Below are 27,983 nucleotides of genomic sequence, written 5' to 3' on the forward strand. Positions count from 1 at the left end.
AAGATCTTATAAGATTTTAAAAATCGTTTAGTGTGTACCCAGCCTAGGCCTTGGACTTCCTCTTTCAGATGGCCGCGTATTGTCTAGCGTATATCATTCTTTTGCGTATATCACGTTTCCAGTCGTAGTTTGTAGTTCCAGTTCTAGTCTAAGTCTAGTCATTTTGTGTTGTCTGTTTCCTTCTGCCTCTGTATCTTGGATTAACCCTTTGCCTGCTGTTTGCACCACATCTGGACTATTGCTCGTGTTATCGGATTACCTCTCTTGTCAAGCCCTCTGGATATTGTTCACCGATCGAAGATCCACGCTTGCCCTAGGATTACTCTTGTGCCTTGCCCATGCCATACCCGTTTGCTGTTGTTTGACCCTGCCTGTGCTTTGACTATGTTTACTAATAAAAGCTTGCACTTGGATCCGCTCGCCTCACATCTCATTGGCTCCGTAACAATGGGAACCAGATGAGTCCTTTACACAATTTGACTTTGCTGCAGTTGGAACAAATTGCTGGTTCGTCTGGTCAGAGGAGAACTGGCCTCCCGACTGAGCCTGGTTTCTCCCAAGGTTTTTTCTCCATTCTATCACCAATGGAGTTTTGGTTCCTTGCCCTGTCGCCTCTGGCTTGCTTAGTTGGGGACACTTCATTTCCAGCGATTTTTATTTATTTTTTTATCGTCGACTTGATTGCACAGATACTAATTAAACTGAGATGGACGATGACATCATTAAATTCAATAATGAAATGCCTTTAATTGAAAATTGAGTGTTTAATCTTGTCATTTTACATTATTGACACACTATTTTCCTATTTTGATATTGTGAAGTTGCTTTGACATCATTTGTATTGTTAAAATACAATACCATTGAAAATCTGCTGGTATACGATCTTGGAGTGTCCGATCACAAAGTCATCTCAATGGAGGTGAACTTTTCTCACTACATCAAATCAAAACGCCAAATCCAATTCGGAACCATAAAAAATATCAACCCAGACAATTTGGCTTTGGACCTCCTGCAAATCCCATCAGCAACTTTCACATCAGTAAATGAATCAATGGATTTCTATAACAGCACCCTGAGCAGTATTTTGGACCTTCACGCACCTGTAAAAACACGAACAGTCACTTTCTCATGTACATCTCCCTGGTTCACTCCAGAACTACGGAAAATGAAAACAGCAGGGTGTGTACTTGAGCGGCGTGTTTCAAAAACTGGACTTACTGTTCACAAAATAGCCTATCAAGAACATCAAAAGGCCTACTCAGTGTCACTAAAAAAAGCACGGACACAGTTCTACTCAAACATCATCAGTAAAAATCAGGGAAACTCCAAGCAGCTTTTCTCTACCATAAACCATCTCACCAAGCCACAAACTATTTCACACAATGACACATCAGAAGAGAAATGCAACAGTTTCATCACTTTCTTCAGGAAAAAAGCTGAGACCATCCGTTCTTTCCTCTCCAGCACCCCTGCTCTGTCTGTCCCTACTGCCAACCCACAGCCTGGGATTTTTCAGCCTCTCTGTTGTTTTTCTGAAATCTCTAAGCAACAAGTTGAGGACATCATCGGCAGGATGAAAGCTTCCACCTGTATGCTGGACCCTTTTCCCACAGTCCTGGTGAAAACACACATCAGATCTCTTAGTCCCTTAATAACCAAAGTCATCAACCATTCTTTACGCACTGGTCATGTTCCATCTGCTCTAAAAACTGCTGTTATCAAACCCCTTAAAAAAAAAAACACTTCAGACCCTGAAGTTCTTGCAAACTACAGGCCTGTTTCCAACCTTCCATTCTTGTCCAAAGTTCTAGAAAAAGTTGTTGCTGCCCATCTTCAGGATCACCTAAATTCAAATTCCCTTTTTGAAAAATTTCAGTCCGGTTTCCGTTCTGCTCACAGTTCCGAAACAGCCCTGATCAGGGTCACAAATGACCTGTTGATGGCGGCTGACACCGGCACACCATCGCTCCTCATCCTACTGGATCTATCTACAGCTTTTGACACGGTTGATCACAATATCCTCCTTCAGCGCCTCCATCATACTATCCGACTCTCTGACACTGCTTTGAGCTGGTTCCAGTCCTACTTGTCTGGAAGAACAGAGTATGTTTCTTTGGGAGGTGCAAAGTCTCAGACACATACAGTCACATGCGGTGTCCCTCAAGGGTCGGTTCTCGGCCCGATTCTGTTCACCATCTATACTCTTCCCCTTGGCCACATAATCAACAGGCATGGAATATCATTTCATTGCTATGCCGATGACACTCAGCTGTATATAAAAACCAACTCCATCCCATCTACAGCCACTCTGTCATCATTGAGCTCCTGCCTTGAGGAGATTGAGGCATGGATGAAGGTAAACTTCTTACAGCTAAATAGCTCCAAAACAGAAGCTATTTTAGTTGGTACACCACACCAGGTCCAGTCATCACTTATAACCCACATCTGTTTCTCTGGTCAAAAAATTCCACTATCAACGACAGTCACCAACCTGGGCGTAAGATTTGATGCTCAACTCACATTTGACGCCCACATAAAACATCTGTGTAAGACCTCCTTCTATCACCTAAGGAATATTGCCAAACTCCGTCCCTGGTCTGTCAGATGCTGAAAAACTCGTCCATGCTTTTATATCCTCGAGGCTGGACTACAGCAACGCTCTCCTCTTTGGGATTCCTGGCAAAAGCCTTCAAAAACTACAATACATTCAGAACAGTGCTGCAAGGATCCTAATGAGGATAAGGAAATATGACCATATCACTCCCATCCTTCACTCACTCCACTGGCTTCCTGTCTCATACAGGATTAACTATAAAATCATCCTACTTACCCATCAATGCATTCACGGCAACGCACCCCCCTACTGAAAGGAACTACTCACAAAACAAAACTCTTCACGCAACCTCCGCTCTGGAAACGAAGCCCTTCTTCAACCACCCAGAACTAAGCTCCGCACTATGGGGGATCAAGCCTTCTGCTCAGCCGCACCGCGCCTTTGGAATTCCCTTCCAAAAAACCTAAGGGCTCCTCAAGCCATAGACTCTTTTAAGAATCTTTTTAAGCAAGCATTTTTTACTTTTTGCTGACTTTTTCCCGGTTTTTAACTTTGTTTATACTCTGTAGCACTTTGGGATTGTTTTTAAACTATGAAAAGTGCTTTACAAATAAAATATATTATTATTATTATTATTATTAAAAGCACCATATAAATAAAGGTGACTTGACTTCAAGGTATGTTGAGTTTCAAGCATCAAGTAGTTTTTTGTGTTCTCACCTCAATGCCATGTGAGGTGATCGCAGAACAGCCAACCTGAATATACTGGATGTTGAAGGGAGTTTTAGACCGATGAGTTTTCATTATGAATCAGGTCTTTGAAGTTTCACTTCTGTATTGAACTTCGATAAAGACAAAGTTTGAGAAAAGAAACAGTCAAGCAATCATGCACAAAAAAAAACAAAAACGAACAACAACAACAAAATTCCCCCAAAAAACTTTGTTACAAAAGCATTTTGACATGTTTGGATTATTATTTTTTCATGTAAGACAATACAATATCTACTCAGAGTCTGAATTCAAGGAAATTATACAAAAGTAAAATTTCAGTTTCAGCCTTTGCTTAAAGAGTCTTGTTTAACTGTTGAAAATGGCTAATTGAGCTGTTTAAATGAAATAATTATAATGTAATAAACCCATAGTTAATCATGCATTTCAAAACATTAACTCTTATTTTTCAGGAACCTATCAGAGAGGTAACTTCTGACATGTTATTTGCATGCTCAGTGGGTTGTGCAGTTGGGTTTGGTTTCTGGTCATCACTGCTGCATCCTGTTTTTGCATTCTTGTAAATAGTTTCATTTAGCTGAAACCACCACACCTCATTTGATGAATCAATCAATCAGGGTTGTTCTTTTTTTATTAACTATGTTCACATTTGTCATGTTGATTTTGAGACTAAAGCTCATGGAAGAGCCTTCGGAAGACCCTTGAAGAGCAACTAAAGGATAGAAACCTCTATTCTCTATAAGTTAACATGAAGACAGCAGCAACATGTGGCTGTGACTGGAAGTGACAGATAAGTTTGTTTTAATGAAACAAATTGCTTGATCTGCATTTATGGCTATTTATTTATTTATAAAGCCTGTAATAGGCATGTAATAAATGTGCTATTACAATCTTAGACAATATTAGTTGTTAAAATTAAATATCTTGTCACTCATACTGATTCTGTCTAGAAATAATTATCATATAATATACATTTATTATATACGTAATATGTGTTTAATTTATAAAGTGTTATAATTATTATTTATTTATATTCCAATTTTATTTTGATAGCCATATATTTTTTATTCGTAATTATTTTATTTTTGTTCTAGTCTTTGAAGGACCTGTTGTTAGATGGTGCGCCATCTTCTTGTCAAAGGAAAATCCCGGATGTTATGGTAAGCATACATATTGCATTATTAAATCATATTGAATGATATGTTCATATTTCCATCAAAACCTGTTTTATTACTCTATCATAACTATTAAAGAAGATATTGATAATATTGAGTAACTACTGAAGCTTTAATAGCATGTAACAATGACAGCAGTGTTACGTTTTGGTGGCTATAAAAGATCAGGCTGTTAGCCTATTAGCCTTTTTTTTGTAAATTGTTGCATGTTGCATCTGTGGTTAGTCTATAGAATCCATAAATAGCTAAAGTCTTAAATTTACTTTTATTTTTGTTGGCTTTGTGTTTTGGGTACTTGTTCATCCGTCAAGATCATCAAATTGCTTAACAGCTTAAATTGAGGCCTATAATGAAGCCTTTTGAATATTACAGTTTTGAATATTACTTTGTAGCACATACAGTATCAAACATGCTTTATGTACAGCTTGCGGTGTAGTGGTTAAAGTTCTTGTCTGGAAACCGAAGGAAGGGATGGGCGATACCTCTTATTTTCGATCCAATACCAATATTTTCAAGTCCAGTGTAGTCGATATCGATACTGATACCTCTAAACTAATCTGATCTTTTCAATTATTAAAAGAATAAAATCAGTAATTATACTCACTTAGCATAATATTTGAAAACCATGTTTTTTAAAAAGTTTTAGTTAATTTGGGCCTTTTTTGTTGCCGTTTTGTTAATTTTGTTAACAAAAAGTTTTGTTAATGTTCCTGTTGGTGCAACCATGGTAAATTTGTAGTTACTGCAGTTTTACTACAAATACTGTGGTAAACTGTGTTTACTGTAGTGAAACCATGGTTAATTTTTGTAAAAGGCTGCAAGGCTTCTGTACTCCTAAAGGTGAAACCTTAGCACATATTTTTCTGACAGATTTATTAACAGCAATTACAGAACATAACGCAATCCATTTGAATTTTTAGCAACCGGTTTAAATAAGTTTACTTGCACAAACTAGCCTAATTAAAGGGATACTCCACCCCAGAATGAAAATTTTGTCATTTATCACTTACCCCCATGTTGTTCCAATCCCGTAAAAGCTTCATTCATCTTCGGAACACAATTTAATATATTTTGGATGAAAACCGGGAGGCTTGTGACTGTCCCATTGACTGCCAAGTACAGTGCCTTGCGAAAGAATTCATACCCCTTAATTTTTTTCATGTTTTATGTTAAACTGCTTACTGGTAAAGCAAAAAAAAAACAAAGAAAAAACTGTTTTTTAACATCTTTGCAAATTTATTAAAAATAAAAAACTTAAATGATTTCATTGCATAAGTACTCTTATACTACTCTTACTCTAGTTCTCTTACTCTTATACCCTTATCTGGGACAGTTAGAATTTAGTTTAGGAGCATAATTCATATTGCTTGTAGGTGTTACTAGACTTTGAGTGAAGGTAACCTGTGGCAAATTCAATTGAATGGGTATTATTTGGAAAGGCACACACGTCTTAATAAAAGGTCCAACAGCTAATAATGCATATCAGAGCAAAAACCAAGCCCTGGGGTCAAAATAACTGTCTGTAGAGCTCAGAAACGGGTTTGCATCAAGCCACACATCTGGGGAAGAGTTCAGAAAAAAATTCTGCTTCATTGAAGGGTCACAGAAGCATGTAGTCTCTGTTACCCTTAATGGAAGAAGTTTGAAACAACCAGGATTCTTCTTAGAGCTGGCCTCCTGGCCAAACTGAGCAATCCTCTCCTCAGGGAAGACACACTTGGAATTTACAAAAAAGCACCTAAAGGAGCCTCAGACTCTGAGAAACAAGATTCTCCGGTCTGATGAACCTCAATTCTAAGCATTATGTTTGAAGGGAACCAGCTCTGCTCATCACCTGCAGAGTACCGTCCCAAAAGTAAAGTGTGCTGGTAGCAGCCTCAAGCTGTGGGGCTGTTTTTCAGTGACAGGAATTGAGGGACTCATCAGAATAGAAGAAAAGCTCAATGCACCAAAATATTGAGATAGCCTTAATGAAAACCCAGTCCAGAGCATTCAGAACCTCAGACTGGGAAGAAGGTTTACCTTCCAACAGGACAGTCACCCTAAACACACAGCAAGAGTGGCTTATACACAATGCTGTGAATGTCCTTGAGTGGCTCAGCCACAGCCTGGGCTTGAAACCAATCCAATATTTCTGGAGAAACCTGAAAATGTGCATCTGCCCCCATTCAACCTGACAGAACTTGAGAGGTAAAGAGGTGAGGAGACAAATGGCAGATAATTGCCAAATGTTGATGAGCAAAGCTTGTCGCATCAAACAAAAAAGACTTGAGGCTGTAAAGGTACTTCAGCTAAATACTTAGTTAAGGGTATGAATACTTATGCAATGTACTTATTTGAGTTTTTTATTTTTCATAAAGTTGTGACAATTCTGTTTTTGCTTTGTCAATATGGTGTATGGAGTGTAGATTAATGTAGGGGAATAAAGGAATTTAAAGCAGTTTAACATAAGGCGAGAAACATAACAAAATGTGAAAAAATGAAGGGGTATGAATACATTTGCGAGGCATTGTAAATTACACTGTCAAGGTCCAGAAAAGTATGAAACACATCGCCAGAATACTCCATCTGCCATCAGTGGTTCAATCATAACGTTAATCTCCACATCGGCGCTACGTTGACACTGAGGAGACGTTAAGGTGCCTAATTGTTGAATAAAGTCGTTATTTTTGTTTTATTTTCCGTACAAAAGGTATTCTCATCGCTTCATAACGTTACGATTGAACCACTGATGGCAGATGGAGTATCCTGGCGATGTGTTTCATACATTTCTGGACCTTGACAGTGTAATTCACTTGGCAGTCAATGGGACAGTCACAAGCCTCCCGGCTTTCATCCAAAATATCTTAAATTGTGTTCCGAAGACTAACGAAGCTTTTACAGGTTTGGAACGACATGGGGGTAAGTGATAAATGACAAAATTTTCATTTTGTGGCGGAGTATCCCTTTAAAATAAATATTACATGTATACTATACTGCTCAAAAGTTTGGAGTCAGTAAGATTTAGTTTTTTGTGAAAGCTCTAACCATGCTACCAAGGCTGCATTTATCTGAATAACAATACAGTAATAACAGCAATATAACAAATATGAAATATAATGAATAAAATTTTTTTATATTTTAAATATATTTTATATATATTTTATAATTGATCGGTGCATAAAATAAGCATTGATCTGGGCTTTGTTTCCCAAATGCAGAGACCAATGGTGACAATGGTTTCTTAAGATCTACTTATGCTTCTGATGCTTTTGGGAAATGCAGCCCTATTTGAACAAGCACTGTGATTGATTGTTTCTGCCTTTCAGCATTTGCGTATGTTCCAATGAGCAGGAAAAATAGTTCTATCCTACACAATTATTCACTAATATAGTCTATTTTTCCACTTAGAAGCTTATTTTATGCACTGAATTTCTTGCTAAAAAAAATAAGATTAATGCACTTTAGAATCAATTTTTTTTATGTGAGGATTGATCCACCCATCCCTAACCGAATGTACCTACAAGGCCGATCCATAAGCTATCGTCATTGCATATGATAAACTGAATAATACATTTTTTGTTCAGTTGAAAAGTGGATTTTCAGTGCCTTCAGGGCAGAGTCATAATAAAACAAGTAGTTTAAACCTATATGACTTCTTTTGAGGAGTTCAGATCTTCATTACGAGGGTCAAACTTCCTTATAATTCACACTCTGGATTGAGGTCCTTCTAACTACTGTTTTATTTGCATTTGTTTGTTTTCAGGGTACATTATACTGCCTCCCTCATCAACCCTCAGTGGGTCAAATTAAGGTATTTGTGTTTGTTTGTGAAATGTTTCGTATTTCCATATGAAGTCAGAAAAATGGCTGACTCGTTACCATTTTTTAATAATGCTTACTGCATAAGTTCTGGCATTGTGTTAACCCCAATGGATAGTTCACAATTAAATCCTAAGTAATTTACTTTTAAAAATAACATTAATGGTAAAATAAACTAAAATTGCATATTTTTATATCATACTTATCATACTCTTGATATGACATCAGATTAGATGATTAAAATATCAAGAGATTGATTACCAATATAATCAATAATGACATTAATATACATATATATTTGTACATTTTTAAAAGTAATTCATGACATTAACAAATGCAGTGGTATATTTAGATCCCTGTCCAGTGTGTGGAAAACCCTAAAGGATCGGGTGCAGTGATAATAAATGACCAGGAGACATTCACCATGAACAAACAACACCTGGTAGGTTTACATGCTTTACTGCTTCCACTCCAAAACTGAATGACTAGCTTCTTTGTATATTAATAGACTGGTTTTGTCTTCTGCAGGTGACAGTTCTTCTCTCTAGAGGTGAAACCCTCCATCAGACCAGTTCTGTTGTAATGGCAAGTGAAGACAACAAAGAGAAATGCCTCCCAAGACCTTAACATCTCACCCTTTATACTTTAATAAAGGCATTTAAAATAATCTGTGTCTTCTGTGTCTTTCAAGAGGTCTATGTAGCGACTTAGAACATGTCGATATGAATATGTCCCCTCCTGAATAAAGGAGCACAAAATTTGAAGTAATGAAACATCCAACACAAAACTAGACCTTCAAACCACACTGTCAGTACACGAGTGTCCAATTCACACAAACATAGTGAGTACACTACAAAATAAAGGACTACAAGAAGCAGAGAAAGCCCCGCTTACTAGATGCTAATGCTCCTCATTTACTCACTTACCAATATCACAGGCTAGTGCACTCGTTTTGAATATTAACCTTTGGAAAACCCATAACTAGCTGCAGGGATGACAATGAATAGGCCTAGAACTTTTAAACACAAAAGCATAATTATTTTTTATTATTAAACACTTTACATTTAAAGATTAGCAGTCTTCCTTACCCTAAAAAGAATTACATTCTAGCCAGAGCCGATCAACCCTAAACGCTCACAGGCGGACAGTAACTAAGTACATTTACTTGAGTATTGTAGTACACTTTTTGAGCATCTGTACTTTACTTGAGTATAATTTTTTCTGGAAACTTATGACTTTAACTTCATTACATTTGAAAGACAAATATTGTACTCTTTTACTAAATTGTGTTAGTGAAAATATTACCTATAAAGCCACAGAACTGTTGTGTGTCTCCTAATAAAACAGGTGTTGGACTTGAAGCAGCACTGCATAGACCGTTCTGTGTATGACATCAAAGTACTGCGAGAGCGATTACACAGCATTTTTGACATTTTTGTTTTGATGTCAAATAAGTCTTGCTGTTTTGCTTTTTTGTTAAAGCAGTGTTGCTGTTTTAAAGTTATACAGCTACAGTTGTGTTGCTGGGTTTTAAAGCAGGTTTGATTATTTTTTTTCTTCCTTATCACTCTGTATTTACAACAATTTCACTGTCCACTCTGTTCAAATGTGGATAAATGGCTACACATAGATGTGTGCACACACTGTCAGAGCTGTGTGAGATCACTACCATCCTGCTTTTGTAAGGGTGGGTAGGGGTATTAACTATATATATCTTTCCCCATAGGTTTTTAACATTCTAAAAGCTCTTTATTCCAAAGATACTACAAGCTAGTCAGTTTATTCAGTAGGTGTAATGTATTGTAAGTTGCTTCAGAGGTATTGCAAGTATTACATACAACAATAATAAAACAGTGCATTGACATACAAAAGGAAATTTACTTTTTGTACTTAAGTACGTTTAAAAGCAAGAACTTCTGTACTTTTACTTACGTGAAAATCTGTCTTTACAACTTTTACTTGTAATGGAGTAATATTTGACCAGCAGGATCTGTACTTTCACTCAAGTAATGGAGTTGTGTACTTTGTCTGCCTCTGCGCTCACTACGCAAATTGACAGTTTTGGGCAGTAACTAGTTACTAATAATTTAGTTACAGTAATAATATTACTTTTGCAGTAACTAGTAGTGTAACTAATTACTAATAAGATTTAAGTAATAATTACAGTTACCATCCATAAAACAGCTTAGTTACTTTTGATGCCTCAACCCCGCTGATTTAAAATCTAACAATTTATTTTCATAATTTTCACGACTTGCACATGCATGTGATGTCCTCAGTGAAGCAGGCAAGCTTGGAATATGGAAAAGCTTACATTCAGCAGATAGAAATATTAAATTATATTGATTTTGTGAGGAAAAAGATGATCTGAATGCTGTAGTTTAAGCTGTGGCTTTACATTACTCTGGCATTACATCCCACCCACATCCCTGGGATCAGCATGTGGTACATTATATTACTATAATTAAAAATCTTTTTGGAAAATTAAAGAGTTTCTTACAAACTTATGTGATTTGATAAAATGCATAATGAAATATAATCGTATATGGGTAACGGAGAAATTACAATTAGCTTCAAGCTACACATTACAGTTAATGAGATTAAAACAACACTTCTACTTGAATGTCACTATCAATCACTATTGAGTGTTTGTAATAACTTCTGACTGCGATCCAATGTAGATTTTGGTCAAATGATGAGGCAGAAATATGTTGTCAGTAACATTATAGAAGAATTTTATGTGGAAGTTACAGTTACAACTTCCGTGGGGCATAAAGAAAACGCAATGTAAAGTAAAGTAAAGTCGTGACGTATTGTCAAGTATGGTGACCCATACTCGAAATTGGTGCTCTGCGTTTAACCCATCCAAGTGCACACACACAGCAGTGAGTAGTGAACAAATGCACACACACACACACACACACACACACACCGTGAACACACACCCGGAGCAGTGGGCAGCCATGCTGCAGCGCCCGGGGAGCAATTGGGGGTTCGGTGCCTTGCTCAAGGGCACCTCAGTCGTGGTATTGAGGGTGGAGAGAGCGCTGGACATTCCCTCCAGCGCTAGTAGTAACTAGTAGTGTAACTAATTACTTTTGCCAGAAAGTAATAAGTAAAGTAACAATATTACTTTTGAAAGGAGTAACTAGTAATGAGTAATATATTACATTCTTTGAGTATCTAGCCCAACACTGCAAATTGCATAGGGCCCCGCAAATGTCAAAGCAGTGCGGCACTATCAGTCTGGTGCAGAGAAGAGTAAAAATAGGAAAGAAAGTGAGCAAGATAAGGGTAAGTGATGGATTTTTAAAAAATGATGTTGAAATGGTGGTTGCGGCATTGCGTTTTGTCGAATTTGGCCATTCGTGAACGCTTTGAAGACGCTGTGACAGTGTAACAACAGTGTCGGTGTCATGCACAGTGTTATCATGGACACTTCAAAATACGTGAATAATTCTAGATACCGTATTATATTAATTGTTTTGATTTTTAGAATGGAAATTAGATGTGCAGCATTTTGTATGCTAATTAATAAATAGACACCTTTTCATTTCTAAGTTGTTGTTTTTTTGATGAGAAAATCATATCATGAAATCAGTATTTCAAAACCGATTTAGCCTCAATAACTAGCTGAAAGAACTGTTGCTAATAAATAGAACAAAGACTTGAGACTTGACTTGGGCTTCAGAGACTTGTGGAGTGATGATTATCAATGATTAATTGATATTAATCAGAATGTCCAACTTATACCTTATCAACGACTTGTCCAGCAAGCATTGATATCAGCAAGTTATCTATTAACACTTTGTTTATTTAATTCGTGGCCAACGATTAAAATAACCAAATAGTTAACTTAGTTCTCAGACTCATGAGCGTAGGTAAAACGCGATCTTTTTGGCAAATAATTACGAGATGCAAAATCCATAGCACAGACAAGAGATTTCTTAATAAAGTCAAAGTTTTATTCACTACTCTAACACAATATTAACTAGACAACACAAACAGACGATTTAACATACACACAGATGGGAGCGAGTTGTTTATATCTGAAGAGAGAGAGACTTAGGTTTTAATGCTAGCTTTTCAACCTGAGGAAACTCATAGACAGAGAATCATTTGACAGAGATTTTGCCTTACTGTGCCTTCAGTTGTTTCCGATCGAACTCAGTCTTTCCTTCGGTTCAGATTCAGGCTTTTTCCTCAGGTGAATTCCGTCCTTTGCTTTGGTCGAGACGGACCGCGTGTGGATTGGCTGCTCGGTAGGTCGTGTGACGCGGTTACTCTTCAGTGGTTGGAGGGTCTCGTTCTGACGTGATGAAGCTTTCAGGAAGTCTGTGTCCGCTCTTAGAAGTTTAACTTTGATCGCTATACAATGCCTTCGCCGTGATGTTAGAGGCCAGAAGCGCTTTGCAGCGTGAGCAGAACGAGAGACGAGCGAGACGTGCGTGAGCCTCGTTTTCAGTTTCAACTCCAACACAACTTTCATGGTTGTGCATCCGTTTTAACGGGCCGATTTGGGATCCGCCTCCGGGGCGTTTGATCCAATCGCAAGTGTTTCTGTGGGGCGTTTGATCCAATCGCAAGTGTTTCTGTGGGCGGAGCCCCGCCCTGCACAGTTGCGTGTTTTGCATACATTATCTTGTTCAGTCATTCGTCACATGAAACAACTTATTGAAAGCAAGTTTCTATCCGTTATTGTAATCATGCATTGATGTAACGGATCATTTTCATTCAACCATAATATTCTTCATAAGGTTAGCTTTCTAAAGAAACCAAACAGTACATAATTTTGCATAACCAAAACACATATATCGATTCTATATCCAATTTCGTAGTTAAGGCATTGATTAAATGCTCCTGAGTTCTACATAATCATATCGCATCGAGCATGTGACATCTCGTCATCAGGTACCCTTTATGCATTGAAGGATTGCAACAATACCATGAGTTTCAATAATAACAAAACAAGCTTATAACTGTCACAAATACAAACTTCTTAATACATGTATAGATATATTGTATATAGTGTTTCTTTTCTCGAGTATATTTTGCTTCAAATAGCAGAAACCAGTATAACTTTTGTTCCCCTTTTAAACATTCGTTTCTATTTCAAAGGTGTGGCTCTCTCTTTCTCTTTGTTAGATACAGACGCACAGAAAAGGCGTGTTTTCAGGAATGTGCGTGATAGCCGGGTCATAAAGTCAGTTCTTGGGGAGCTCTGGAATTTGTCCGTTGTCAGAGTTACTCGTAAAAAGTCTTCTTCCAGACATTTCTTTTCTTTTTGAATTACGGCAGTTTCAGGGGAGTCTCTGGCGCCAGTAAAGTTAGGCTCCGGGAATATGAGTTCTGTTTTCTTTCAAAATGACAAAACGTGAATTTCCTGAGCTGGATCCTGGTTTTATGGTCCCAGGAGGAAAAGGGGAGCGATGGGTTCCGCTGGAATGCGAGCTTTGATCCATCCTTGCATCAGGAATGTGTTGAAACTAGGTGTGTGGTATCCTGATCAGGCATTACACTATGATCGATGAAAATTCCCGGGGCAGATAAAATGGGCGGCAAATAATGGAGATGAGGCGAGCAGAAACGCGACAGAATGGAGATATTCCTGGGATCACACCATTTCTTGTTAATCATGAAACACACTCCTCCACCCCTGGATTTACCGGCCTCTGCTGTTCTGTCCGTCCGAAAAACAGAGACGTTATCACTTGGCATTACATCAGTGTCCGGGACCATGGACGAAAGCCACGTTTCTGGCAATCAAAGGATGTTACAGTCCCTTATGTCCCGTTGGAAACTGATCCTGGCTCTAAGATCGTCCATCTTATTCTCCAAGGATTGGACATTTGCGAGCAGAATGCTCGGAAGAGGAGGACTGTGAGCCCTTTTCCTGAGTCTATCTCGAATCCCAGTGCGTTTCCCACGGTGTTTCTTGATCCTTCGCCTCGGGGGGTTATTGTTCATCTCTGCGTTCCGAAGAATCTCCAGAGGCCATGCTGGATTCCTGGATAAAGTGTCCTGAAACAGGTTTGGTGTAGCGGTTTCCAATGTCCAAAAGTGTTTCTTTGTTATAGGTGATCAGTGCCGACGTGAGATGTGTAAAAAGAGAAAGTAAAACAAAGTAAAAAAGTAGATAAAAACACAATCTTAGCGGTCCGAACAAAGCCATCTTGGAATTTTGGAAATGCAGAACAATACTCGGCAGAGAGGAAGAGGAAGTCCGTGGTTTAAGTAGGGTGTGTGATTGTGTGATAATTCTCAGGTGTGAGCGTGATTAGTGCAATCAGCTGTATATGTGTCGTCAGTGCAATGGATGATGGGAATTGTAGTTCGTGGGTGAAGTGCAACAGTACTGTGGGGCAAGAGTCAATGTGATGGAAGAGTGACCTCTGGTGGTGAGTAAACAGAAGTCCACAGACCAGATTCGTGACAGAGCACCCCCTCCCCCACCACCACCACCCAAGGAGCATCTCCCTCTGTAAAAGGGAGGGAGAGGGACGGAGGGCCAGGTTCGTGAGGAAGTGAAGAGACCCGGAACTGAGGCAAAGCCGGCAGAGCAGGGCACCAAGGCGGAGCAGACGGGACCATGTAGTGCATCTACGGTTTCTGGGCTCACAACTGGACTAATGGGGCAGATAACAGGTCTCTTATTAGGAACTGGACAGACAGGTGGTTCAACATTAGACTCATGAGGGGAATTGGGACAGACAGACAATTCAACAACTAGATTCATAGGTTGATCCTGGGCAGACTGACAGTTCATGATCGGACAGATTGACAGAAACGGGCAGGACAGAGAGTTCAAAACCTGCATCCAGACAGACAAACAGATCACAATCAGCCTTCAAGGCTAATTCAAAACAGGACGAGAGTTCGAAGATGGGCCCATCGGCCAGCCCAGAGCAAAGCAAGAGTTCGCAGGGGGCCTCCTTATCTGTGACAGGACAGGACAAGGATTCATAGACGGCCTCCATAGCCGTGACAGGGCAGGATGAGGATTCATAGACGGCCTCCATAGCCGTGACAGGGCAGGACGAGGATTCATAGACGGCCTCCATAGCCGTGACAGGGCAGGACAGTAGTTCAGGGACAGCCCTTCTAGCTGTGACAGGAAAGACAAAGATTTGGTGAGTGGATACTACCGACACCTCCGAAGGTTCTGCAGCGGTTGCCGCCACCTCTGGAGGTTCTACAGTGGTAACAGTCTCTTTGACTGCGACACGACAGGCTGAGAGTACATTGCTGGGCGCCACCACCATACAAGGAGCTGAAGCGACCACCACCGCTTCGGGAGGTTCTGCAGCATGTGCCACCACCTCTGGAGAAGCTGCAGTGAGTGTCATCGCCTGGGGAAGTTCTGAAGTGGTGCACGCAGCCCAAATGCAACATAAAACGATCCCCATCATGGGAAGCGCTTCGGACAGGGGAAAAGGTGCAGGAACAGGAGGGTTAAAGTGAGCTGGTTTGGGTATACCAGCTGCACGTGCAGACACCAGTGGTGCATCACTCACACTGGATACCAGACTGGGAAATCGAAGAACTGACCTTGAATATCTGGGTGTCGCAGACAGAACGTAACAAGACTCTGGATGGTCAGCGGAGACGTGATGAGACTCTGGATGGCCAGTGGAGACGTGAAGAGATTCTGGAAGATCTGCTGAGACGTGATGAGATTCATCACCTTGGTGCGCAAGACGTGTGCGTCCTTGCTCTAAACCCGAGGTGGAGACCACGCAGCTGAAACGAGGGGGTCTTCGAGCAAATTGACGTGTATAGCCTCGTTTTATTATCCCTAAAACCCAGTCTGACGCCGGTTTCACACTGCAAGCGTAAGCAGGGCGTAAGCAGCGCGTATTTTTTTTGGCGCCCATGTTAACGGATGAGAGCGTTCACACAGCACGCAGGGGCGGCGCGGCAGCGCGTAGCAGGAGCAGAGCAGGAGCGGCAGTGCCGCGATCGTTTCGGCGCCGAGTCTATTTTTGCTGTGCTGCTTACGCTCAATTAAAGTGACAAAGCATTGATTATGGACAAAATACACATGAAAAAGTGAAATTGTTCCCCAGAATGTAAATTAATGACATCTACTATGTTGTAAACAGAGTATAAACTTCAGTAAAAAAAAATAAAAATAATACTATAGGCCTATATTACAAAAAAACTAAATAAAATAAAGTTTTTGCTCTAATCACTAAAATTAGTTTAAATAATTTATACTGTTATTTCAGCTTAAGTCACTAGTTAATTGTATTAATTATGTTAGCCTATATGTGTTATAACTATATAGTAAGTTGCCGTAAGAACAGGTGTCATGTTGACATCATGATGACGGTAGGCTACTAGTGCTTATGCAAAGAAGACAATCATGGACGACACTTGTCTAATCGTGGAGGTTGAGAAGCATACAGTTATTTATGATCCTCATAATTTACTACATAAAGACTTGCAGGCGAAGGGAAAAGCATGGGAGGAAGTTGCATCAGCACTCGGTGCAGAAAGTAACCTTTCTTACTTTTTTGTTTTCAATTTTTAGCATGCCCACGTACGAACAAATTAATAGCTAATTAACTAAATACAATAGACAGAATAAGGTCACACATGCTACATACATCTAAGCTGTAGACTACTGTATGTCTATTTTAGACTTAATTCTCCATAAATTGATCATTAAAAAACGTGTCTATTAAGAAGTTTAAGGTTACTTATTATAGACATTTTTTGGATTTTCTATGTTTTTGATGGGTAATGTATGTAAATTTTCTGTTTATAAGATAGATAAAAACTACAAATGATTTTCTTAGTAATGTTTTTTTTGTAATGAAATAGGTAATTTATACCATAATTCATATACCAAAATATTAGCATTTAAATTATTCTACACATATATAAAATATGTAAAAGCAATTACTATGCAAGGTTAATGACAACCTCAAAAGCTAACGTATTACCCTTTATTGAGAAATCTGTACAAAATCCGCGGTTCAGGTGCGCGCTGCAAACGCTGCCGGTGTGAATGCAAAATGGAAACGCGCTGCTTCTGCTCTGCTTCTGGCAATCAAAGGATGTTACAGTCCCTTATGTCCCGTTGGAAACTGATCCTGGCTCTAAGATCGTCCATCTTATTCTCCAAGGATTGGACATTTGCGAGCAGAATGCTCGGAAGAGGAGGACTGTGAGCCCTTTTCCTGAGTCTATCTCGAATCCCAGTGCGTTTCCCACGGTGTTTCTTGATCCTTCGCCTCGGGGGGTTATTGTTCATCTCTGCGTTCCGAAGAATCTCCAGAGGCCATGCTGGATTCCTGGATAAAGTGTCCTGAAACAGGTTTGGTGTAGCGGTTTCCAATGTCCAAAAGTGTTTCTTTGTTATAGGTGATCAGTGCCGACGTGAGATGTGTAAAAAGAGAAAGTAAAACAAAGTAAAAAAGTAGATAAAAACACAATCTTAGCGGTCCGAACAAAGCCATCTTGGAATTTTGGAAATGCAGAACAATACTCGGCAGAGAGGAAGAGGAAGTCCGTGGTTTAAGTAGGGTGTGTGATTGTGTGATAATTCTCAGGTGTGAGCGTGATTAGTGCAATCAGCTGTATATGTGTCGTCAGTGCAATGGATGATGGGAATTGTAGTTCGTGGGTGAAGTGCAACAGTACTGTGGGGCAAGAGTCAATGTGATGGAAGAGTGACCTCTGGTGGTGAGTAAACAGAAGTCCACAGACCAGATTCGTGACAGAGCACCCCCTCCCCCACCACCACCACCCAAGGAGCATCTCCCTCTGTAAAAGGGAGGGAGAGGGACGGAGGGCCAGGTTCGTGAGGAAGTGAAGAGACCCGGAACTGAGGCAAAGCCGGCAGAGCAGGGCACCAAGGCGGAGCAGACGGGACCATGTAGTGCATCTACGGTTTCTGGGCTCACAACTGGACTAATGGGGCAGATAACAGGTCTCTTATTAGGAACTGGACAGACAGGTGGTTCAACATTAGACTCATGAGGGGAATTGGGACAGACAGACAATTCAACAACTAGATTCATAGGTTGATCCTGGGCAGACTGACAGTTCATGATCGGACAGATTGACAGAAACGGGCAGGACAGAGAGTTCAAAACCTGCATCCAGACAGACAAACAGATCACAATCAGCCTTCAAGGCTAATTCAAAACAGGACGAGAGTTCGAAGATGGGCCCATCGGCCAGCCCAGAGCAAAGCAAGAGTTCGCAGGGGGCCTCCTTATCTGTGACAGGACAGGACAAGGATTCATAGACGGCCTCCATAGCCGTGACAGGGCAGGATGAGGATTCATAGACGGCCTCCATAGCCGTGACAGGGCAGGACGAGGATTCATAGACGGCCTCCATAGCCGTGACAGGGCAGGACAGTAGTTCAGGGACAGCCCTTCTAGCTGTGACAGGAAAGACAAAGATTTGGTGAGTGGATACTACCGACACCTCCGAAGGTTCTGCAGCGGTTGCCGCCACCTCTGGAGGTTCTACAGTGGTAACAGTCTCTTTGACTGCGACACGACAGGCTGAGAGTACATTGCTGGGCGCCACCACCATACAAGGAGCTGAAGCGACCACCACCGCTTCGGGAGGTTCTGCAGCATGTGCCACCACCTCTGGAGAAGCTGCAGTGAGTGTCATCGCCTGGGGAAGTTCTGAAGTGGTGCACGCAGCCCAAATGCAACATAAAACGATCCCCATCATGGGAAGCGCTTCGGACAGGGGAAAAGGTGCAGGAACAGGAGGGTTAAAGTGAGCTGGTTTGGGTATACCAGCTGCACGTGCAGACACCAGTGGTGCATCACTCACACTGGATACCAGACTGGGAAATCGAAGAACTGACCTTGAATATCTGGGTGTCGCAGACAGAACGTAACAAGACTCTGGATGGTCAGCGGAGACGTGATGAGACTCTGGATGGCCAGTGGAGACGTGAAGAGATTCTGGAAGATCTGCTGAGACGTGATGAGATTCATCACCTTGGTGCGCAAGACGTGTGCGTCCTTGCTCTAAACCCGAGGTGGAGACCACGCAGCTGAAACGAGGGGGTCTTCGAGCAAATTGACGTGTATAGCCTCGTTTTATTATCCCTAAAACCCAGTCTGACGCCGGTTTCACACTGCAAGCGTAAGCAGGGCGTAAGCAGCGCGTATTTTTTTTGGCGCCCATGTTAACGGATGAGAGCGTTCACACAGCACGCAGGGGCGGCGCGGCAGCGCGTAGCAGGAGCAGAGCAGGAGCGGCAGTGCCGCGATCGTTTCGGCGCCGAGTCTATTTTTGCTGTGCTGCTTACGCTCAATTAAAGTGACAAAGCATTGATTATGGACAAAATACACATGAAAAAGTGAAATTGTTCCCCAGAATGTAAATTAATGACATCTACTATGTTGTAAACAGAGTATAAACTTCAGTAAAAAAAAATAAAAATAATACTATAGGCCTATATTACAAAAAAACTAAATAAAATAAAGTTTTTGCTCTAATCACTAAAATTTGTTTAAATAATTTATACTGTTATTTCAGCTTAAGTCACTAGTTAATTGTATTAATTATGTTAGCCTATATGTGTTATAACTATATAGTAAGTTGCCGTAAGAACAGGTGTCATGTTGACATCATGATGACGGTAGGCTACTAGTGCTTATGCAAAGAAGACAATCATGGACGACACTTGTCTAATCGTGGAGGTTGAGAAGCATACAGTTATTTATGATCCTCATAATTTACTACATAAAGACTTGCAGGCGAAGGGAAAAGCATGGGAGGAAGTTGCATCAGCACTCGGTGCAGAAAGTAACCTTTCTTACTTTTTTGTTTTCAATTTTTAGCATGCCCACGTACGAACAAATTAATAGCTAATTAACTAAATACAATAGACAGAATAAGGTCACACATGCTACATACATCTAAGCTGTAGACTACTGTATGTCTATTTTAGACTTAATTCTCCATAAATTGATCATTAAAAAACGTGTCTATTAAGAAGTTTAAGGTTACTTATTATAGACATTTTTTGGATTTTCTATGTTTTTGATGGGTAATGTATGTAAATTTTCTGTTTATAAGATAGATAAAAACTACAAATGATTTTCTTAGTAATGTTTTTTTTGTAATGAAATAGGTAATTTATACCATAATTCATATACCAAAATATTAGCATTTAAATTATTCTACACATATATAAAATATGTAAAAGCAATTACTATGCAAGGTTAATGACAACCTCAAAAGCTAACGTATTACCCTTTATTGAGAAATCTGTACAAAATCCGCGGTTCAGGTGCGCGCTGCAAACGCTGCCGGTGTGAATGCAAAATGGAAACGCGCTGCTTCTGCTCTGCTTCCGTCCTGCTTGCGCGCTGCGTACGCCCTGCTTACGCTTGCAGTGTGAAACCGGCGTGACACTTCGGGGATGGCCTGCCAGGCTTCGGTCCGTGTGGCAAGGGGTTTAATTGGTTTGAGCAACGGGCCGCCTTGTGGGGACCCGATGCTTGTGATATGTGGAAGAGGAAATTTGCTCTCTTTTTGAGAATGTTTGTGTTTTATTTTTCTCGCTATAACAGTGATCTGTTGTGTGGGCACTATATGAGAGGACCCAGGGTTCACAATGGTGCTTATCACAAACATATTGCTCTCGGCACCCGGAACCGAACGGGATGCTTGGAGACATAACAGGTGGAACTCGTCAGGAGGAGTTTGGCCTGGAAGACCTGGAGGACCACCATGGAGTGAAGCGCCGAGACCGCTTGTCCAGCCAACAAATAGGCTCATCCAGCGAGGGCTGAAGTCGTCCTACATGGCTTAGATGGCCTTTGCCTTCCAACCGATGACAGTGGGCGGGCAGAGATGCGCAGCCACCGACTCATCCAGGGGAGGCAGCTTTTCGTACCCCTTTTCTTCGGCGCTGTCGACAGATGTGAGGGCAGACGAAGAGGAGGAACGCAGGCGGGCCGAGTAGGGGGCGTGCCATGACCTGGTGATCTCATCATGGACCATAGGGAAGAATGGCAAAGCTCATTGATGAGGGGGCTAACGGCACCCCGGCAAGAACCACTCATCCAGGCGGCTGCGGGTGGGCTCCTCAGGCGGAGATCACTCCAAACCCAACTCCTCCACAGCTTTAGACAGGATGTGGAATAATTTGGCATCGTCCATGGCGTCACACTCACTCCCACCGAAAGAGACCAGATCGCTCGCAGCCACAGAGGGACGCTGGTCAGGGTGGGAGAGCAGGACGGGGGAAGCCTCTCTAGGCGGAGAGTGTGAAGCACGTGCGGGGCTCAGCTGGCATGGGATCACTCATCAATGAGCGCCGAGTTCCTCTGCTCCACTGCATTTTCCTCACAGGCTCCTGGGAGGAAGAAAGCGGGACAGCGTGAGGGGCGGAGTCGCTCTCTGAAGAGAAAGCTATCCGCGAGTGCAAAGAGGCCAGACTCATATCCTCGCAATGATGCCCAAGCACACTCGCCGTGACCCTCAGCGGTGTGCAGGGGATCCCTGCACGAGTCACATAAACGGTGTGGCATTTGGAACAACGCCGTGGAAATTTGCTCTTTTAGAATCACCGGATGGCGGTAGGGGACCGGAAAGGCCTCAGCTGCTGCAGATGCTGAAGGCGGTGGGAAGCGGCGAAGTCAGCCAAGCAGGAAGTGGTCTTGATCCGCTGCGAGGCTTGTTCACGGAGAAGGCTTGAGTCTCGTAGAGTGAAGATTTAGAGTCGTCGCCGAAGGAGAAGAAATCTGAGGATCCTATGGTGAAATGCCCGCTTATACAGTGGGGAAAAATTATTTAATCAAAGGGACAATGGATGGGGCAAAATAGGGAAATAGATTGTGGATATGTATTCCAGCATGACAGTGACCCAAAACACACGGCCAAGGCAACAAAGGAGTGGCTCAAGAAGAAGCACATTAAGGTCCTGGAGTGGCCTAGCCAGTCTCCAGACCTTAATCCCATAGAAAATCTGTGGAGGGAGCTGAAGGTTCGAGTTGCCAAATGTCAGTCTTGCAACCTTAATGACTTGGAGAGGATCTGCAAAGAGGAGTGGGACAAAATCCCTCCTGAGATGTGTGCAAACCTGGTGGCCAACTACAAGAAACGTCTGACCTCTGTGATTGCGAGGGGTCAAATACTTATTTACACATACTTGACCTGTACATACATAGTTGTTTATATTATATATTGTGTTTTTGCTGCTTTGTACATTGCCTTTTGGTTAATTGTTGTTATTCCTTTATTATCTGTGTCCTGTCACTAAAACAAATTCCTTGTATGTGTAAACATACTTGGCCAATAAAGCTCATTCTGATATGAAGGTATTCTGATATGATTCTGATATCATACTATCATACTCTTTATATCATATACAGTACTGTGCAAATGTTTTAGGCCACTAGTATTTTCACCAGCTAAAAAAAATGGTTTTAAGTCAGTTACTTCTATCTTTTGCTGTTGTGTGTCAGTAGGAAATATCAGTTTACATTTCCAAAAATTCATTTAGCCATTAATTGTAATAATTAGTTATGAAAAAATAGCGCAATAAAAATATTTTAACGCAGTTAACGCACTGGCCCTGCCCCCAGACCTGTACATCATCTTACATTTCATACAGTTGACTGTTGACAAATATGATGCAGGGCAACAACTACATAAATGCAGTTATGCCCTAAAATTCAAGATATTGGGGCAAAAAATGCCCCTGTCCCAAATCTCTTATATCTTTTTGTCTCATATTCATACCATATAAGCGATATCACACGAGCAGCGAGAGCAATCACATGAGTGGCGCTTTTGTCCTGATTTGCAAAATGTGAGTGCAAATGTGATTTTATACAACAGTTCAGTAAATAAGAAGCTGTTATTGTGTTATATTTTAAACAGGATATTATGTGTTTTTGCTGAATTTTGCAGAGACCATAACTACCTTTAAAACCATAGCAGAACTGTTGTGCGTCTCCGAGCAACACAGGGGTGTTTATTTTCTGAATGAATCCGCGTTTTGAACGAAACGTGTGAACTGATGATTCAAAGACCTTTCATAAAAGAGCAGTTTACTTCATTCCTGAATGAATCAGCCGTTCGAATGAATGACATTTACCGCCACGTGCTGGCAGATTTAGTTTCTTATTTAGAGTATCATTTAATTAAAATGTAATAATTTAATTAAAATAATAATAATAGTAATAATACAACATTAAAGGGATAGTTCGCCCCAAAATATTTAATTCTGTCATCATTTACTCAAACCTCAGTGACTTTTCTTCTGTGGAACATAAAAGAAGGTATTTTAAAGATTGTTGGCAACAAAGCTGTTTTGGTTACCAATGACTTTCATTGTATGACCAAAAAAATACTGAGATGTTTCTCAAATTATCTTCTTTTATGTTCCATAGTCTAGGCCATTGTAGCCTAAATGTTTATGTGTAATAAATTTTATGTTGAATCAAATAAAATATTTCTAAATCTACAATTTGCAATGTCTACTTGATACTTTCTCATTTAACACAAAATAGCTGTTTAAATAATCTTTTGTGGGTATTTTCACAGTCAAATTTATTTTGCGATTAATTAGATTCATAAATTGAAACATCATGTAATTAATTAGATTTGTAATAATCTTTAGCTTAAAATGGAATTGTATATAAATAAATAGCGCTGTGCAATTAAATCGAATTCGATTATCATGCTCATCTCGTCAGTAAAGCCGGTTCAGTGATTGGCAGTAAATCGTCATCACCTGCTTTCAAATGGAGCAGGAATTACAGAGCCGTAGTTCACCGACAATATCGCGTTCATAATCACAGACGAATCGCCTTCGATTATGAACACGAAATTGGCTAGCTTGTCAGTGAATTACGGTTCTATGTAGTAATTCCCGCTCCATTTGAAAGCAGGTGATGGCGATTAACTACCAACCAAGAAACCGGTTTTACTGACTAGATAATATATAATAATCGATAATAATCGAATTCGATGAATTGCACAGCCCTATAAATAATTACAATTATTTATATCGGCTGACAGTAATAACTGTAGCAGAATTAAATTGCCATCAACTGATCTGTCCGTCCAGGGAACATTCAGTGCAAGTTCATATCAACAGAAAGGATATTTCCTTGGCCACAGAAAATACTTTCCTAAGTATTAATACATTAGAGCATGTAGTAAGTATCAAAAATCGTAAAGGGACATTAATTTGCAAGGCAGAATCAGAAACTCGTGTAATTTGTGCACACGACTAACACTAACGCAAACTACTCAAACAAACAAACATATGTACAATCACTCATACATGGGGAAAGGGCAAATGAGAGTTGATGGATGAAACCATCAGGAAAACCAGAGAATGCAGTTATGGAAAAAGTCATTTAACCTCCTGAGTAAAACCATCAGCGCCATTTATAACAGGGTCTATAACTTGTAATAATAACCTCTGTTTCGTTTAGTTAAATGTACAATACTTGCAATGCGTTTGGTCGTGATGAGTGTCCGGAATGCAGTCTCAGATGAAAGTCTAAATGGTTTCAAGGTTTTGGACTCCCGATCACATTCTTCCAGGTTGAAGAGTGATGAATTCCAAAGATGTTCTGAGGTAGAGATGTTCTTCCAGGTAGAGAGTGGAAAAAGAGCTAAGAAAGAGATCTGCTGAGGTCTGAGGAGCTTTGGTTGAATGGAAAGACAAGGCCGCAAGCCCTGGCACAAAACTTAAGAGGTGTAGAAGAGTTCTAGCTCACATCCTCATCTTCTCAGAATCTAACAGAACCGCAGACTGCCAGAGGCGTCACTAAATGTGAGAGCTTTATCTGTTATAGAGGTCACACCTCTGGGGAGTCAAAGAGCCTATGGTGACTTGAACTTTTGGAGGGAAAGTTTACGACTCTTTGTCTCCATGCATGGTAATTTGCATATGAACTGGATTGGAATTTGATATATAAACTATTAAAGATTCCTAGAACACTTGTATGTTGCATAGGTATCGATATATAATACACTCTCAATTAGATCATCCGAAGATGAATTGATAGAGACCAAACATGATACAGTTAAAGTGATATTAACTAGTGATCTATCATAAGCATGCATAAAACTGGTGTTATCAGATTGGTTGCCATGGAACCGGGGGCCTGGAGTCATCACAGAAATATGTGTATTGGGTGAGGGGTCTGTGATTATTTGTTAATCTAATAACTAATTGATTTGTTAAATCAAATACAAAATCGTGTGTCTGCTTGGTCCAAACAGATTAAAAATTTTAACAGACTGACAGCCCTAATATACATATATACAGTGGGGGAAAAAATAGTTTGATCCCCTGCTGATTTTGTACATTTGCCCACTGACAAAGAAATGATCAGACTATAATTTTAATGGTAGGTTTATTTGAACAGTGAGAGACAGAATAACAACGAAAAAATCCAGAAAAACGCATTTCAAAAAAGTTATAAATTGATTTGCATTTTAATGAGTCAAATAAGTATTTGACCTCTTCGCAAAACATGACTTAGTACTTGGTGGCAAAACCCTTGTTGGCAATCACAGATAGAGCCCTGCATTTCAGCCCGGGCCCAACGGGCCCCGACTTTTTTACGCCTCTAGGGCCGGGCTTCGGGCCAATTTTCACGTCATAGTTCAGGCACAGGCCGGGCCTCGGGCCTGTTTTGGGTTTCTCCTTATTTTTATATTGTAGACATCCATCGATTAGTGAAGGAAAAAAATTGCCGCGCTGGTGGAAACAACACGAGACTGTGCCGCGACTGAGAGCAGCTCGATGGTGTTTAGTGTCCCGCAGCAGCAGCATCAGGTGCGCAAGTGACTTCAGCGCAGCTGAATAGTTCTGCGTTCAAATGCACGCAATAGACTAAAGCTTGCTGCAAAACCCCAGCAAACATAACCATGAGTATCTGCGGGAAATAGTAAGGAGATATTTGAATTATTTACTAATAAACTAATGTTTTCTGAGTCTGTGTCGCAAGGATGAAGTTGCTGATCCTGACTCGCCGACTCCTCATTAGACGCGCCTTTAGAGAGAAATGCATCTTTATTGATTATATGATTAAGGTTATAATAAAAGAGTTTTTTTTTTTTTTTTTTCTCCGTTAAGTAATAATTTAATTTAATAATTTAAAGCTTTCTATAGATATATTTATCATGTCTGTGAGGCATGTATTCGCTCAGCTTCGGTTCCTTTTTATGAAGCGCTCCTGTTCAAGACGGCAGAAAGCGCATCGTGTTTGTTTTCTTTGTTTTATAAAAGAACTACCTTTTGTTGGTATTGTGAGTGCACACAAATACAAGTAGACCCTTTACAGTTCTGGATGATGTATTACTCTTACCTTTATCAAAAAAAAATAATAAAATGACGGCGTAGGCTATTTTAATTTGTTTTCACTGAAAACAATGCAGGTGTTTGGGCTGGTGCCTCCATGTCCTGCAGAGCACGCTGTAGCTTCCACTCTCCTTAGCAGAAAAACACCCCCAAAGCATAATGTTTCCACCTGACGGTGGGGATGGTGTTCTTGGGGTCATAGGCAGCATTCCTCCTCCTCCAAACACGTTGAGTTGATGCCAAAGAACTTGGACTTGGTCTCATCTGACCTCAATATTTTCACCCAGTTCTCCTCTGAATCATTGGCAAACTTCAGACGGGCCTGTACATGTGCTTTCTTGAGCAGGGGGACCTTGCGGGCGCTGCAGGATTTCAGGCCTTCACGGCGTAGTGTGTTACCAATTGTTTTCTTGGTGACTATGGTCCCAGCTGCCTTGAGATCACTGACAAGATCCTCACATGTAGTTCTAAGCTGATTCCTCACCGATCTTGCATGGAGCCGCAGTACGAGGGAGATTGACAGTTATTTTATGTTTCTTCCATTTGCGAATAATCGCACCAACTGTTGTCACCTTCTCACCAAGCTGCTTGACGATGGTTTTATAGCCCATTCCAGCCTTGTGTAGGGCTACAATCTTGTCCCTGACATCCTTGGACAGCTCTTTGGTCTTGGCCATGGTGGAGAGTTTGGAATCTGATTGATTGCTTCTGTGGGCAGGTGTCTTTTATACAGGTAACAAACTGAGATTACTAATTTCAGCTCCTTACCTGTATAAAAGACACATGGGAGCCAGAAATCTTGCTAATTGATAGGGGATCAAATACTTATTTGACTCATTAAAATGCAAATAAATTTATAACTGTTTTGAAATGTGTTTTTCTGGATTTCTTTGTTGTTATTGTGTCTCTCACTGTTCAAATAAACCTACCATTAAAATTATAGAATGATCATTTCTTTGTCAGTGGGCAAACGTACAAAATCAGCAGGGGATCAAATAATTATGTGTGTGTGTGTGTGTCATTGATTATGTGCTTTGTAAGATAACACACTGTTTTACATTCCTTATTATTTTGTGTGTGTGTGTGTGTGTGTGTATAGAAGGCATTAACAGTGATTAACAATTACAAATCTAAATGGAGGCCAGGACTGGATGGGGTGCTATAAACAATTCAAGCACATTTGATTAAGTGGAGAGAAAACACTCTCTAGAGTGTGAATGTCCTCACTCTTTTTGTTCAGTCCTGCACAAATGAGAATTCTATGGCTATAGGATTTCTGCTTGTGACGTCATCCATATCATGCTGCCATCTCAATGAAGGTGATAGCATTAATTTGTTGTAATCACATCAGCTACAGGAATCATATAAAGCTTGAGTCTCTACAGGACTGCAAAATTAAAAC

The 27,983-nt window shown here is 40.5% G+C and overlaps 1 long non-coding RNA gene across 1 annotated transcript; it reads left to right on the forward strand.

Moving 5' to 3' along the window:
• The first annotated feature begins 3,842 nt into the window (after window positions 1-3,842).
• LOC306862218 lies at window positions 3,843-8,919 on the forward strand. The gene is made up of 4 exons (XR_013783553.1): window positions 3,843-4,443; window positions 8,204-8,251; window positions 8,612-8,701; window positions 8,788-8,919. It is a non-coding gene; the product is annotated as an uncharacterized lncRNA (long non-coding RNA).
• Window positions 8,920-27,983: the final 19,064 nt, after the last annotated feature.

Source organism: Barbus barbus (genome assembly GCF_936440315.1).
Source record: "Barbus barbus genome assembly, chromosome: 43".
NCBI classification, from domain to species: Eukaryota; Metazoa; Chordata; class Actinopteri; order Cypriniformes; family Cyprinidae; genus Barbus; species Barbus barbus.